Source organism: Coloeus monedula (assembly GCF_965178545.1).
Source record: "Coloeus monedula genome assembly, chromosome: 1".
In the NCBI taxonomy this organism is placed as follows: Eukaryota; Metazoa; Chordata; class Aves; order Passeriformes; family Corvidae; genus Coloeus; species Coloeus monedula.
Window position 1 is genome coordinate 54,762,698 of NC_138781.1, and position 16,989 is coordinate 54,779,686.

At 40.5% G+C, this 16,989-nt stretch overlaps 1 protein-coding gene across 13 annotated transcripts in view; it reads right to left on the reverse strand.

The window, feature by feature from the left end:
* Positions 1–16,638, reverse strand: part of RALA (RAS like proto-oncogene A) — a 29,954-nt gene extending 13,316 nt beyond the window's left edge. The window contains exons 1-3 of one of the 13 annotated variants that reach the window (XM_082302975.1): positions 16,500–16,621; positions 7,568–7,654; positions 200–337 (exon numbers count right to left, since the gene is read on the reverse strand). The gene's annotated coding sequence lies outside the window, so the exon portion shown is untranslated. Of the gene's footprint in view, positions 1–193; positions 338–7,553; positions 8,119–15,803; positions 16,033–16,499 lie in introns of those variants that run through there. The other 12 variants (XM_082302974.1, XM_082302983.1, XM_082302982.1 and 9 more) reach the window with 12 other exon arrangements.
* Between the last annotated feature and the right edge of the window lie 351 nt (positions 16,639–16,989).

The following is a 16,989-nucleotide window of genomic DNA, read 5'->3' on the forward strand; positions in this document are numbered from 1 at the left end:
TGAAAATTCGAATTTTACTTCAACTTGCAATTCAAAAAGTAGTGTCCCAGTGTGACAAACAAGTTGCCACTTTTTGTACTCTCTGAAGCAGCTGACCCATAAAAAAACCCAACACATTTCCAATTTGATCCCGACAAATAATTGTCAGTAAACAACATTCCATTAAGATACTGAAAACAGCAAAACTTCATACTACCACAGACTTCAAATCTTCAAGATAAGCTTGTCATAAACACTATGCCACATTTTGTAGGAGGAGGGCGGCTCAGGGATGTCAGTTTGCTCCCAAGTTCTTCACAATCCAATAAAGATATAATGCTGGCAAAACTTAGGCCTGCTGAGTAGTAGACAATGGGAAAGAGAGAGAAATAAGTTACTAACAATGCAAGTACAATACAATATGATACTGTGCCAACAACACTTAATCCAAAGAGACTGCTTCAGAGCAAATACTCTGCCAGAGAGAAGACAGACCTTGAAAGTGGTAAGTTCTAAGCTACTGCCACAATCCTACCTGTTTCAGTGTGTTTTGAAAAACAAAGAGGAACCTAGATTCCAATTTTAACAGTAAAGCACCTGAGATGAAGTCTCATGCAAAGTCTTTCTGCCTGTAATTTATGTAGCCTGTTTCATGAGAAGTATTAATTTGGGTCATATCTAGTTACTGAACTGTCCTACTTCAAAATTATGATAAAACAGACAGAGACTATGACAAGAACCCTGTTGTACGAAGCTCAAAAAGCATAATTCCTTATTATGCATACCATGGGATTTATTATTATTATTTTAATCTTCCCAGTGCAAAATTATTTGCAGGTCAGAAGAGAAACACTGGATTACCCTACAGTCAAATCCGATGTCACCTACAGCAGAAAGATGTTCACAAAGAGTCAAGCACAGTGTTGTCAATATCCATGTCATCCATTTATACAGGTCAGCTTTTTACCACACCATTTGGAAATCCCATAGCATCAATTCAGCTGTCGACACATACAGAAGTTTATTCTTAAACAGTTTTTCATGTAGTTCAACAAGCTGGAAGGGAAGGAAAAGCTTAACTGGCTCAGCAATGTACTGCAGTATCTTCACTCAGAAGGGCAAGAGCGTTGTCTAACCACCATGCTACAGATCAGTCATCACCTCCACTGCAGATAAACTCCTAAGAAGCTGCCCTTTTCCAACATATTTGAGCAGATAAAGACACAAACAAATGAAACTCTGAGTGCTCAGACAAAGTAAGCAGTTCTCAAAGCTCCTACAGCTGTTTTAGTGCCTGCTTGCAGATAAACACACCCATGATTCTGTGCTCCATTTAATGGCAGGCTTCCAGTTGGAGCTAGGATTTTTTTTTGTTTTTGAGCTAGGCTAGGGAGCAATTAGATTAACTAATAACTGCAGGAGTAGGAATTATAATTCAAGTTAGCATCAGTAATAGCATCTTGTCCAACAATCTAGAAATCTGATCAAAGAAGAGTAGGTAGCTAAATAATAATGTAAAAATAACAAAGAAGTTAAGATCATCATGAAACTTCTATCTGGAGTTGTAAAGCTGTTGCTCGTCTTGAGCGACTGGCTTCTACCTGTATCAAAACTTATCATTAGTTTCACACATTACAGCCTGCATATGTTGTCTGCACAAAAATTACAATGTTACTTTTAGTCCCCCGTGGATTTACATATAACATGCAACTCCACCCACTACAGGGGTGAGCTGGACAGTGCTTCTGTAACACAACTTGGACACAGTATCATGTTAACATCCGCATAAAGTCTGATAACAGAATGGTTATCTCCAGATCCAGAAGAGTAAGATAATCAAGTGCCAGCACAAAAAGTAGTTTTCATCTTCAGGGACAATATTTCCAGGGAGAAATCTTTGCAAATACAAGTTAGGAAAGAAAAAAACAAAAAGCAGGAATCTTTGATCTCCCTTTATTAGTCTTTATTTTATCCTCCTGATTAAACTGAGATGACTCTTCTTAAGCTGTCCTGTTCCTCAGTTGGCTTTTTCCTACAGAGTAACTTGCTCCGAACCAATCAAAGCATTCTTCCTTCTACATCCCTCCCCAATGCAATAATCCTAAGGTTCATACATTAAGGGAGAGCAAAAAAGTGGCCAACAGAATAGCTGTGTACCATCCAAAGAGGGCAAGAGACACCCAATTTAGATTACTTCTTTGCCTTCACAGGGAACACGGTGGATCACAGGGTACAGACTTCCCCATATTTAGCCAGCAGCAAATATTGAAGAAATTTATAGAAACAATCATATCTGACATCTACATCTCTGTCAAAATGTACCCAAAGCTGGCCAAAAACTAACAAAGAACAGAGCATATGATCAGCCCCTCATTTTCTTAGAGAAGGTGACCAAAAGAAGTCAAGAAGCTATTCCGCCCATTTTAATTCCTTGGAGTCTCATAAATGCAACACAAATGAGAACCAAGAAAAAAAAAAAACTTTACACCAAAGTCACATCATTACAAGCAAAAATTCAGCTGGCATCTTCTGCACTACTATACATAAAGCTTCATGCAGGCCTTGTGAATATGCAGTTGTCCTTAACAGGAGGACTTTGATTTGCTGAAGACATTTGTTTGAAAGGGACTAGTTTAAACATCTTTTTTTATTTACAGATAGCTGGTACAGTTAGTATAGTTGATTCTAGTTAATAAGTAGAGATAGTGGTACCCTTCTTCAATTTGCAAGACAATTTTTTATTGTCAATTTTATAGCCTACATAAAACTAATACATCAAAACTGAATCCTCGTTCTTTTGTTTCCTTTCCGAGATTACATAAAGATTTGAAAGTCTTGTCATATTAACCTCATTACCCACTCACTTTTATGATGAGTAACTTCCTCCCCTGAAGACTGTTTTATATAATAAGCATCAATTACAACTGCTAGCTTATACATTACAGCACCCACCTTTACTCTGTTTAAGAGAGCTAGAACTTGATACATTTGAAGGAACACGAATAATTTAACTGCAGTATGTGAGCTGCCTGCACAATATCAAGAACTAGTTAGTATGCTTTGACCAAAATACTTCCAGAGAGGCAAAATTATCAATTACTTACTGGACAATTAAAGGAAATTTAGCAATGGAAACTCCTATTGCTCTAAACAAATAACCCTTTTTTTACCTGAAGAAATTAATGCCTGCACTACTCTGCACTTTACACTTAGTACAATCTATCACCTCCAGAAACATTAGCCACAACTTATTTCATGCTGAAGTGAAAATGTATGGTAATTATTTGACAGTATTTTCTAAAGTGAGTTTAAAAACTCTCCAAAGTTTCGTAATTCCCCAAAGTGAATCAAAACTCTGTTGCCCCGCATGACCTACAAATTACAAGTTCAATTTTCTAAGAAAAAGTACAGGAACAAGAATTTGAAAAATGGCAACATATTTCACATCCCCAAGGACCATGAAGCAATATAATCTTATCTGTTATGAAAACATCACAGATTCAACCAGTTACTTAAGTGTTTATTGAGTCCCATCGTTTCAGTTTGGTTAACAAGAGCAAAAGTATACTTGAGAATGTATTGTTTGAAAAAAGCACTAGCATACTAGGTGCCAAACATCTGGAAGACACCTCACAAATGATTCAGGTATTTCTGCAATAAAAGCATTCCTGGAAAAGGAGGGAGGCAACTCCAGGCAAGCAGAATCTAACCCTCCCATCATCTGGTTCCAATTACAACATTCAAACCAGATCAGCAGAAACACCCCACGACCAGAAATTGATAGGATACAGGAGGACACAGCATGGGACATGATACCAGCTGTTTTAAGAACTGGAGAATAAGGAAGTTTTAAAAGTTAGATCAGCATTATTGTTGTGTCACTGACTGGTGTTTTATTACAGTTTAAATACACAACATCTGCCAAACTGCACAAAGTAACATCAGTATTTTATTAAGGTAGAACAAGTATTTCAAATGTTAAATAATCACCAGAAACTTGAAGTAGTAAACTAGAGAAAAAGAATGAACCCAAATGTTCAAACCTATCTTAGAAATGACTAATTTCATTAGGTAATGAAACATGCCTCCTGAAACTCAGCCTCATAACAAGTTAGAAACTTTCACAGCATTTCCCTATGTCCTGAAAAAAATCGTTTGAGACAAACACGTTTAACTACAAATTAGGATTTGGAGCTTCCCATGAGTTTAACAAGCAGTTAAATTACATTCAAGGTTTCATAAGAACCCTTCTTTCCAAAGCTTTCTAGGGCACACCTTAGAAGGTGCTTGTGCCTCCCATACCCACAAAACAAATTTACTACAGTGACTGACTGTATATATATATACAGTGACTGACATATACTAACAAAAGTAAAGGGTAGAAGACTGACTTCAGTTCTATCTCTCAACAGAAGCAAATCTCCTCAGGCAAAAGACCTACATTTCCCAGCCCCTTGAGACAAGTACTTCAAATCATAACCATATCTAGGCACTTGAACTGGAAAAGTCAACCAGTGAACTCTTCACCCAGTAAGACGCCCATCCACCCCATAAATTACATTGTGTTGTTATAAAGAATAGTGGTTCCCACATGCCCACAGCTTTATACTCTTAAGACAGCATCAGAAGAATTGAGATGTCTCCAACAAGAAGTCACTAAAACAAGGGAAACAGGTTCACAGAGTTCTAGCAGTCTCCCAGAGGCTCCACAAGACCTTAGTGCCAACTGCTGGGCATGGCCAAGAACTAGACAGCACCTTCTGAAGTGAGAACAGATACGTATTTCATATGTTTTAAGTCATCATTTCAGCATTTTCTTACCAAAAGGCCTCTTCGGCATCCTGCAAGATGACTTCTGGAGAGGCACTTCCATAAGGAAATTTCTTGAAACCCACATGGAACAGCACATGAAAACCCTGACAAACTGAACAACAGAAACAGTCTAGAACAAAATCAAGGTCTTAAGATTTCAAACCCTGTAGTGTACTGAAAAGAAAACAAAACAGCTACATCACTGTCCACATAAATGGCTGACAAAATACACGCTTGAGCCCAACTGTGTGTGTCTGCAAGGCCGATATAAACTGAACCTGCAACAGTCTGATATCCCCATATCCTTTCTCCCAATAGCACTGGTGTTTGCAACAATTACGTGGCAAAGCACTTAAGAAGTTGCTCTGGACAAAAATTAACCTATATTGTTTTTTGAACAGATTAGTTACCTACACAAGTCTGCTGGTACCAAAAACAGCCCAGAACAACACAGAGCTGAGCATGGGGAAAGCAAAACTACAGCACTTCCAGCCTATAAACACTGTGGCAAAACAATGCAAGTGTTTTAGGGTTTCTAAACCGTAATCTGACACCTGTTGAAGATTCCTCACTTTTTGCAAGTTATGTGATGGCTATTACAAAACATCGGTAAGAATTCTAGAGACTTGCAATGGTTTACCTGGACCGATCCAGAGATTGGTGGGAAGAGCAGCACCTCAAGCCCGCCACCAAGGTTAACACAAGGTTAAAGCTTGCTTTCATAGTTCAATGGACTAAAGTTACACTGTATAATAATTTTAGTAATATACACATTTACGTGAGAGTCTAGAATACTGTTCCTGCTTCTACAAGTTCAATACATGGCTGGTGCCCTCTCTCAGTCTATTCTAATCATTGAGGGAACTTAGCTTTCTGAGGCTGATGGTGCTGAAGTGCTTTAACACAAAGTGTAAGGGTCACGTCTTCTTTCATATTCAATTAGTAAACATGAAGATCTGTAATCTAGCATACTACAGAAGGCATTCATTTTGTATTGATTTAAGATTATACATCATGAGGAGAGAATTAACAGTCACAGCAGACACGACAGAATAATGAACAATTACAATTACATGCCACTAGCCTGTCAAAGCTATCCACAGACTTGCATGGATTCAGAGGGAAGGCAGACAAACAAGTACTATGGTACTACAGCTGATTTTCTACCATAAGCAAAACTAATGAAAGGCTGAAACAGATGAGGGGTATATCTGTGGAAGAGCATCCCACATCAGTTACCCATAATCAAAAGTCAAGTTACATTCATGGGAGATGCATTTGGTATAGAACAAAGACAGTCTCCCAACCCCCATTCCCCCCAAAATATAAGAGTCAACATACAGCCTACAAAGATGAATTTTAATAATGCAGAATCAACAGCTCAGGGTCTTAACTAGTGCTATTCTACTAAGAACTCAGTGAAACATTTCAAGAACACATTTAAGTTAGTGTCACCTAAGACATACGAGACACAGCCATTTTTATCTTGTGTTTCAAGTACAAGAAAGCACATCTGGAAGCTAACTTTTGATTGACGATAAGTTAGGCTTCACTGACACTTGCACACAGCTGCTGCTTCCAGCTGTTCTAGAAAGCAACAAGAATGGAGTTCTCTTGAAGGCACTATGCCACAGCTTGCAGTACTGAGCTTCAGTAGTGCACTTTCAAAAGCAGTTCAAGTGCACTGCATTCAAAACTTGTTCACAGCATATCCAGTATAAAAAATTCAGGGTTTTTTGGTCAATAATATTTCAAAAGAAATCTCAACCACATTAGTGTGTCCTTTTTGCCCCTGTACATTTACACTTCAATATACACCACAGAACTTTCAGGAAGATTTAAATGTAAGCATGTTGACTTGGGTGGATGAAGTAAATTCTTTGAGAAAAGTCTGAAGGTGGCTTCCAAAAGACATACTTGAAAAAATATAGATTGTCCTCTAACACAGATATCTTTTTAATTGTTAAAAACCCTAGTCTTCCTTTAGAAGTTCAGAATGTCAGATGTGTGTTTTCTAGAAGCCACAAATATTTGCATGGTCATTTTTACAGCCAGAAAGAATGACAATCAAGATCCACATTGACTAAACCCAAAACTGCACCCAGATAGTTTCACTGCTCTACAGGCAGGAAAGTTAACTTGTGACAGAGAAATCTAGAAATAAATGGTATCTGCAAAGCAAAACAGTTATCACACTCATGGCAGGCTGCACCCAACAGTCTTACGGAATTTACAGAAGGGATGCAGACAGCATCTCTTCTATAGCTTAGGGCTCCGCCTGGTAGAAGCAGTCTTGTTGTTTTGCAGGCACCTCTTGTCACACAAGTTCTGATGGGAATTTATCCTGCTCAAAACAACTATTTTTCCCTGTTAGCCAGTCATAATAGTACTACGGTGAAAACTCACATGAACACCCTTAAATTCTTTCAAGCATTAGTACAGACAGAATGAACACAGGAGCCTTGTTTAAGTAACACTCCTATGAAATTATTGACAAAATCTAAGCTTTCAAATAAAGCATTTCTGAGGGAGGCACTGCCTCCTTCCAAAAGTCAGTGCCTAGCTGAATGAAGTTTCAGCAAAAGCAGAGTAGGAATACCACAATACATTATCCTTCACATCTCATGCTAATAAAACGACTTCTAATAATGAAGGATGCAGGAAACGAGTTCTCCAGCAGTTGCAAGCACATTTACATCAAAGGCCACAGCACAAATGATGCAAGCACACAGGACTGAATGCAGGGCTTTAACAAGAGATACCAAGAAGCAGGTACCAAGTTCTCCGTCTCCTCTTCACAAACACAGGCAAGCGTTCTCTCTCCCCACAGGTAGACTGCATCAATACACCAGCCAAATGGAACCTAACGAAATATGATCATGTTGGATTTTGCATTTCAAAAAGTTCCTTTTATTCCTCTAAGGAATCATGCAGCTGCAGCAAATTTCTTTAGTGAAATCTGACTTGGCAAAGTAAGTCACTTCATACATTTTATGACTTTGCCATCTGTTTTACCACCTAATTAGAAATGCACAAGTACTTTTTTGTAGTGTTATTGCAAGAGCATTACTTCGGTAGCCATATTTTGTTCTGGTAATGTCTCCTTCAGTTTATATTCTATACAGTGCAAATTTCTTCTCCTAAAATCATAATAATTTTTCTGTTTTATTCAGGGAACATGGATTTCATATGCACGACTCAATGAATGACACTGGTTTGCAAATACACAAAAATCTTTTGAATTGGTGATTCAAGAACACAAGTGGTTATAGACCCGATGTTGCATAGTAATACAGGACTCATAAAGCTGAAACACTGTTTGGCGGATCCCTCCCCATTCTTGGATGCCATTTATTCTAAAACTGTTAGATATATGATTTGAAAAATTGATAGAGTTAATCTAGTAGACCTAAAAGACCCAATCAGGCAATGAATTGTCTTTTAGTTCAATATATGCTTGCCAATCATACGATACATGATAGACTTTCATGGCTGTTTCACATATAATGGGCACTAAACTTGCAATGGCTAGAAACAGAGGGCATTCAGTTCATTAAATTAATATGAAATTATTAATATTCACACAAATTCATCAATTTTCACAGTAGGTGCCAGTCAAAGGTGGTTTTCATCTTGTCCTACTTAAAATACTGATCACACTTTTCCTGAAGTACCACAGAAGGCATTTTCAAATTGAATGTTCTCAAACTGTAGAGTAGTCACTTTTAAAAATTGCTTTTTGCTCTTGTTTCAATTCTTACAACTCTTACAATGCACAAAGTAACTCAGAACTGTTAAATGACTTTACAAGAATGTAAGTGTGTAAGTTCCAAGTTTTAACAGAACAGACTATCTAAGAAAAATTCTTTGCAAAGCAACCTATGTTAAAATCATAGATCAATTTCAGAACACAGAAGCAAGCATAACATTAATTTCTGGCTATCTGGGGAACCAAGTGAAGCAGTTATCAAAAACTTCTGATAAAAAACCTAAAAATTAATTTTTAAATCATACTCCAAAGGCAAAAACTCTTGAAAAAGGCACCATTAAGGATGGTGTACTATTGCACATCACTAGATGGGTTGCAAGTGTGTCTCTCTTCCTCTGACCTGACACACAATGCAAAAGCTAAAGGCATTCCAGCAGTGGTCACAGACCAAACTCAGTTTATTTTAAAGGCCAGTCTCCCCATGGAAAAACTACTACAGAAGTCTGTCTATGGTGAAATCCAATATCTTTATCAACATTTAACTGATTCAATTCTACACACATTGCAATACTAAACAGTACCAAGTGTGAGCTGTTTTCCTTTCTGTACACACAACCTTTTAAATTCCAGTGAGAAGTAAGTGACCTAATACCTTTACAATGTTGCATGGTTTTCTCTGGCCTAAGAAACCTTCATTACCTCTGACTTACGAAAACATTTTCTTTTCAGCTGGTCACTTGCAAGCTTTCAATTCAGTGGCAGTACTTCTATTACCATCAGTTCACCACAGAGTCAGAAGCTAATTTTACTGCTTTTCTCCTCGAGGGGTTTATTTCTTTTACCTTAATGCAGTCAGAGTCCTGCATAAAGTATGGAAAAGTTAGCATTATTAAAACCCATTCCTGTTGCTCATAGATGATAGCATGACCAGTCTTAGTTTGCTGTAAAACAGGAATTACATTCCTGAAAGTATCTCCTTCAAACCCCTGACTATCTAACTATGCCATTCTGAGTGGGTTAGTTATGACCGTTTCACTACTTTATCATATTGTATTTCATTGTTCATACTATCTTAAATCCTAGTACTTGACTACAAGATTGTTTCTGTTTCAGTTTTCCCTCAGATAAACGTATTTCCCCCCATATTTGTAAAAAAAGTCTTCTCTCCTAAAACTGTAGTAAACCTTACTAGGAAGATTATAATATAAAACTTCACTACTCAAACAACAGACTGTTTTCCTCAAATTATCCAAACTACTCTTAAGATCACTAGACCTTAAGACTGCTTTTGCAATGCTCTTCAAAATACTCCAGTCTGAAGAAACTCACAAACTCTGCATGTTACAAACACGGTCTCAGTTTTAACTCGTGCATCTTGCAGAGAGTATTTTTCTTAGTTTACTTCATTCCTCTATCTGCTTTGACTGCAAGGGCTATAAAATTCAACCTCTGCAAGACATAAAATACAACAGATATAGCTTAACTGTCACTTAAGGTTTAGAAAAAGATGCTCTTCTACTAAAGTTCAACATGTGCTAAACCAAGTTACCCAAAAAGAAACAACTTTTTCATTAAGATCCAATGAAAAACATTAAAGAGGCATGACATTAAAGAAGTTTCTCAAAAATCAGGACCTCCTAAGGTTTCAGAATTATTCCAAACCGAAACATTTCATATCTCATTCGGGTTCTTGGGCAAAGACGAACTGAGAAATTCCAGCATTTTCTTGAGCAGCTGCACTATACAATCTTTAATTGTAACTGCAAGCCTATCAGTAAACTAGTAACTACGTGCCCAAAATTAGTGACCGACAGGGAGACAGCTGCATGGGTGTACACATACAGACTTTCCTAAAATATTTTGTGGATCAGCTACTGGCCTCTTCAACCCCATCAATCTACAAATTATAACTTCCCACGCTCTCAACACAACAAAAACCAGCTGGCAATGCCTGCAATGGGATTTCTTAACAAAGCACAAAGGCATTTAAGATGTGGAATATATATTGGTCAAAAGTGAGTATTTTCCCCTAAAAGCAGAAGGGTAAAAAGTTGAAATCATGACTTAAGATCCAAGTTATTATCAAAACAAGATGCGAGAAAGAGGACAGTGGCGTATTTTGGATTAAGATTTAGAATTTAACTCCTTTAAGTCCAAACGGCAGCAAGAGCTCCTGCTTAATTATAAAACCACACCTGAGACAAGTTCCTCACAGAAAGAATGCTGCACCCAGAAGAACACTTGGTTAAGTCTCTTTAATATTTCTGAAACAAATGCATCTGTATTTCTTCAGGTTTTTTTTCTAAAAACAGTCCTTTATGTTACACTATACACTAAAACGAGTACTGATACAAACCAAATTAAGTCAGATGAGCAGCTTTCTTGTTCTTTATCAGTACCTTAACTTCTCATTATTGTTCTTATCACAGTCTTCATAAAACAGGGAAAAACAATCAAGTACTGGAATTTCACACATCTCAATTTAGTGGGTCTCTTCCTACAGGGTACTCCGAGATGTTGCAGAATAACTGGAATTAATTATGAATGTTACCTGTAACTATATTTTCTTCCTTACAACACTAACCATTTAATAACATTTTAGATGGCAAACTTGCTGTGAAAGCAGTTTCTGACATTTAGTCTAATGCATTTGCTCCTTAAATTCTGAATGACAATGCTGGACTGTATAGAGAAGGAGTCCAGTTTCCTTTCTAGGTTAAGCTTTTCTGGTTTATTACATACTTTATTTGCACTGAATATGGGTTAACTGGAACCTCAAAATCATCAAGTCTAATCAGCAGCGGACAAAAAATACATAATCTGGACCAGTAAAGAAAGACACTTTAATAAATCATACTCATACAGGCCTGTGCTGTATCATTGACTTCCATGAACTATATCAGTGTAAAACAAATTTCACTTTCATTTTCAAATCAACTTCAAAAATGTAAACTTATTAGAAATCACAGAACTCAAGTTGTGATAAGGTGCACTGAGCTACCAGTCATGACTCTACTGGATCAGTCACTGAAGCATTGCAGTGAACTATTAATTTGGACAATATAAATTTTGACCTTACAAAAATCAGTTCTTATGAGTGTGCAGTGTTATTTCTTAAAATATAAGTGTTCTGAGGATTGGAATGAAGCTTATTTGCATGTTACACTACATAAGTGAAATTAATTTAGGTGTTAAAGTGTGCAAGAACTTTATGATTAAGTGGTGTCATTCCAAAATAGCTCTTCTACACAACAGTCACTTGGATTCAGTATCTGATTTTGCTTACTTTGATCTCCATGGGTAACAGTGGCAGATGGCTGATGATGAGCTGCTACCAGCCTTGCCTTGAGTAGGGCCTTCGGGTCCATCTACTCAAGTATCTTCCATTGTGTGACCTCACACACTGCATGTGGGTTTTGTGACCGACACAGCATCCCTGCAGACATCTGTCACATTAACACTGTTTTCCTGTCTGTATAATTTCTTTTATTTTGAAGTCTGAAATAAATCCCACTGGGCAAAGTGCTGCTGGTATTAACTACTTCCATGTTAAAAGCCTTGTCAGGAAACAACAAGCTATACCAACAGGACTACACTGCTACATCTTGAAATGACAGACTTCCTTTACTCTGCACTGTCTGACAGGCTTGAATGGGAGTACTAGCAAAGAGAAGGACTGTACCACACATAGTTTGCTTTTTATTTTCTTCACAGATGTTTCATTTTTGAAAGACTTCCATGTTTACTGCAATCTGTTTAATGTTGACAGAAACATTTCTGCCTGTCTGTATGTGGGTGCTATATGTAGAGCATTCCCAGACTCCCAAAACAAGGATCAGAGTTAAAAACCAAGTCTAATAGTAACACAGAAGGCTATTAAATTAGTATTTCAGAGACTAAGATGAAACAGGTACCAAGGCCTGAATGTATGGCTACCCACCTACTAAGCACAGGTGCAAAGCACCTTCATAAATAGCATTTTCCATAATTTGCAGAAATACTTGTTTGGTCATACAGTATATTCACACGTCAATTTTTAATAAAACCTTGTGGGCCACTGCACCAGACATTCCCACACTCTTGTATCAAATGATGTAGTAAACTTACTGTTACAGAGAAAAATACAATACATTAAATGAACTTTACTGGTAGGAATTCAACATACATTATAATTACTTCAACTAAGGAGCCAGTATCACAAAACAAGCATCATCAATTCCACTAAAGTAACAATTGCAGAGTTACTGTGCAACCAACTCTACATCTCTTGTTTGTTCTGCCTTCTTTGCATTTTTGGCTTCTCTCCTTTATAAACTGATTACAGCATAGCTTACTTCAAATTCTCTATAGTAACTCTCTATGTCATCTAACATCTTCAGCACACCTTTCTCCATTATTCCCCCTCTGCGCAAAGCCTGGATACTTCAGTGTTACCAATCTATTCTCCCAAAGGTGTTGGGAATTTTGATAGAGACAAATTGAATTCTAAAAAAAATATGACTAGTAAATACTAAGCCCCCCTCTGGGCAAAGGCAATGAATTCTCTCATTGGTGCATTCTAAGGCAGCATTACTTAATCTATACTAGATTCCTTTCCAACTTTTTCCTACCTTTCAATCCAATACTGTTTTTTCTGTGGGAATTTCAGATTTTTTTTTTCTTCTGTAAGTAGCTCCTAAGGCTCCAGAGCATAAACCTAATCTGATGGTTATGGCTTGCACAACAACCCATAATTCAACATTCAACAAGCAGCTGTAACCACTGATAAATCCTTCGGCCTTAGGTACTGACTCTGACTCACTATAGTTGAGAAAACAGAATGAGAAGCAAAACAGGATTTAATAATCCCCTGGTCTGCAAGGTACATTTGCTAAGAAGTGACTCTAAGTTATTTATATCCACAAGGACTATAACCAATTTCAGATTCTGCAGACAGTAAGACTTAAAAATAACTTTTTAATAACTATCCTGACAGCTGATTTTAAGTACTGCAATGGACTAATAAAATATAACCATTTCTTCCCTACTTAACAATTTATAAAATGTAAAATATTTTGCAGAACATTTAGTGGACATACATAATACCAACTGTTCTATTTACTTGGTTCCTCACATAAATTCTTTTTAAGGTAGAATGGAGGCTTAACACAGTTGTCCTGTAATTGCGTGTTTGAGGCAGGCAGGCTACAATATGTTCACAAGAATGCTGTCACTAGCCTACCAAACTACCTTGCTCACATAAAATAGATTTCAATTTAGATGCAAAGTAATTTCAATAGCTTGGAGCCATTAGAAGGTTACAGGAAGCTGGCTATAAGCACTCAAGGGGGCAGGGAGTTCCCTGTCTAGAAGACATGTTATCAACCACTGATTCCTAGGACCACTATATCCTATAGCACTCACTAGGGTGGCAAAGTAACCAAATCTAATCACAAAAGTTAAAAGATTTTTCTCATATAATTATTTGTTCTTCAGTTGTAAAACTGCAGCAAAAATAATGCTGTTGTCAGTTGGCTGAAATGCGGTGCCTAAACACCTTTTTACATAAGACACAGTATCTACAGTATCCTTTGATATCGGAGACTGCCATATATCAGTTTCAAAGACAGCAACATCTTTTGCCTCAGCAGTTGTCTTTTTCCAAGTCAGATACACTTGAAATTTAATAGGAGCAAAACCACTTCTTAGATGGAACACCTCTGTTTCAGGGTAATCCCTCAAAAAAGTAGATACAGGGATGTCAGTGTGTGACTTAGTATCTGAGGTTAAGAACACAACTGTTCTTATGGAAACTAGAAGTCAGTCTGAATACAGAAGACACATGGACCACTGCAATGTCTCCAACTACACTTATTTAACAGTCTTGTGCTCCTCCTTGGTTGCCTTTATCCAGCACTGCCTTATCCTCACAGTCACATCTCTCCCTGCCCCATTTCCCCACGCCCATACCTTCCCCTCAATAGCCTACTATTTCTATGGGTTATTTATCTAAAAGGTACATGACCACAGGTGACAAGATTACGACAAATGCACAGCTAGGACACATTCCAGTTTTCACTTTCATGGCTAAAGATCCTCTCCTTAAGGTCCAAAAAACATAAAGACAACATTATTACAACATTATCAAAGAACACACAACTCAAAATCCTTCACTTTAAAATGTTTGTAATCTTTCCCTTCCTCAAATTCAGAAGAGCACTAAAAAGTGAAGACTGAGATCAAGGAATTTGCAATAGTGAAGGAGTACATTCACTGTTCAGCATCACAGCTTATTTAAGCTTACAGCTGACCTCTCATGCAGTGGACTGAAGGCTTTTTTTGATCTTTTTATGCAACACTACATCATATTCTCGTATTTCTACAGAAAAGAATAAAGGGTAAACATGACTAGCACTATCAATCCCTAAAATTTCTACCATTTAGAGGCTTCCACTAAAAGTGTTTGACAAACTGTTGCGCAAGCACAGCCTGAAAGATTTAAATCTACATTAGATATTGACATATTAAACAGTTGTTCTTCATTCTATTAGGAATCACAGTTTCCCAGGACTCAAATGTTTAGGCACATGCTATTAGATTAATAAGTCAGCTGAAAAGAAGAGGATTTTTAATTAAGAATCCAGTTATAATAACTATTAATTATCCTGAAAACTAGCACAATAGCAGTATCTTCTCCCAGTCCAGCCCCCTCTCAGGAGCTCCTCTCTTTTCAGTTTAACTTTCAGTGGAAAAGACGAAGAACAACTGATAGGTTATGGAGAGATCTGAGCATAAAACTATCTCCAGACACTGAAAAGCCAGCAGAGGCACGTATCTTACACTTGTGGAAGTGTAATGTTTTGCAGTGCAGAAGGCAAGTCTCTTTCCAACAAGAACTGAAAATATAAGCGTGAAACAAAACATTAGGGTCATTTTGAGCCTGAAAATATGCATTTTGGCAATCTTTCTGCCAGGACGGTTTGGGGGTGTTACAAAACAAACACACATAGCGCCCTTCAGGTGACTCTTGGGATACGTATGGCCCACTTAAGATTTTCATTTTAAGGACTCAATTAAGGGGAAGGAGCTGAAACTATTAACTTCCATTTAAAAGAAACCCAAAAGCAAACACCAAATTGCTTACCTAACCAAACAGGTGAGCATCGAAAGGCTCTTTTTTTATTTGGGGAACTTAATAGCATACTTCGTACTTCTCCCTTGTGTTACAAGCAAACACAAGCTCTAGTTACTGCTAACTACAGAAAAGCCCAGCACAGGGAAGCAGGCAGCAATTAAATGTTACAGAAACCCTGCTCTTACTCACCCTAGAACCGCAGCGCCCACATACACGCACAGGGTCTCCGGCACCCAGCCGGGGCAGGAGTCGCCGCAGGAGTCGCCGCCGCAGCCGCCGCTCGGTCCCGCCGAGCCGGCGGATGATCGCCCCGACCCCTTTCCCCGCCAGCCCCGGGGCGCGGCCCCTTTGTTCGGGGTGCCGCCGCTGCTGCGCCCCGCCCTCCGCAGGTACGGGAGGCGCCGGCCGCCGCCCCGCTGCCTCAGGGACCCGCACCCGCCCCCCGCCGCAACAGGCGGCCAGACCCCGCCGCGGCCCCACTGCCCCCTCCCCGCTGTTCCCCGCGCCCGGGCGGGCTGCGGTCGGAGGTCGCCAAGGTCGACGCCCGTAACCTTCAGGGAGCGGCCGCCGGGCCCCCACAGGAGGTTCGGGGCGCCGCCCGTTTGTCCCCACACCCCGGGGTGGGGCCGGCAGGCGTACACCGCCGGCCGGGGGCGGCGGGACGGCAGCCGCACCCCGACACCAGTCCCCGGGCGGCGCAGAGCGGCGGGCGCGGAGCCGCCGGAAGCCCCCGCCCGCAGGCCACCCTCCCCCACACTGGAGAGCTCCCCCGGCGCGGGCCAGGCCGGTTCCCTACGCTCCCTCCGGCCCCGGCCCCGGCCCCGGCCCCAGCCCCAGCAGCGGCGGCGGCCTCACCCCGGCCCAGCCCGCGCGCCCCTGGCTCACCTGCCGCGGCGGTACCGGCGGCGCGCGCTCCGCTGCCCGCCCGAGGAGCGCGCGGGGAGGGCGGGGCGCGCGAGGTGAGGCCCTGGCACCGCCCCCGCGCGCACGGCCGGCGGCGCGCGCGGCCCGGGGCGGAGGGCGGGCCCGGCTGGCGCGGGGCGGGGCGGGGCGGGGAGCGGAGCGCCGCCGCAGGGGTCAGAGTGCCGTCACCGGGGGGCGGTGTCAGGCGCCGAGGCGCGCAGGCGCAGTGCCGGCCGAGGCTGAGCGGGGCGGTGCGGCGCGGCGCGGCGCGGCAGGGGCCGGTCCCGGAAGGGGGCGGTTGCTTCCGCCTGACGCGCGTGCGGGGCCGGGCCAGGCGGGGCGCGGCGGGGGCGGGTAATGGGCGGGGTGGGGTCGGCGCCTTCCCCGGGCGGGTCGTCCCGGTGTGGGGCTGTGTCCCGCTTGTCCCACGGCACCGTAATTCCGAGCCTCAAATGGCACCTGCTTTCCTTTC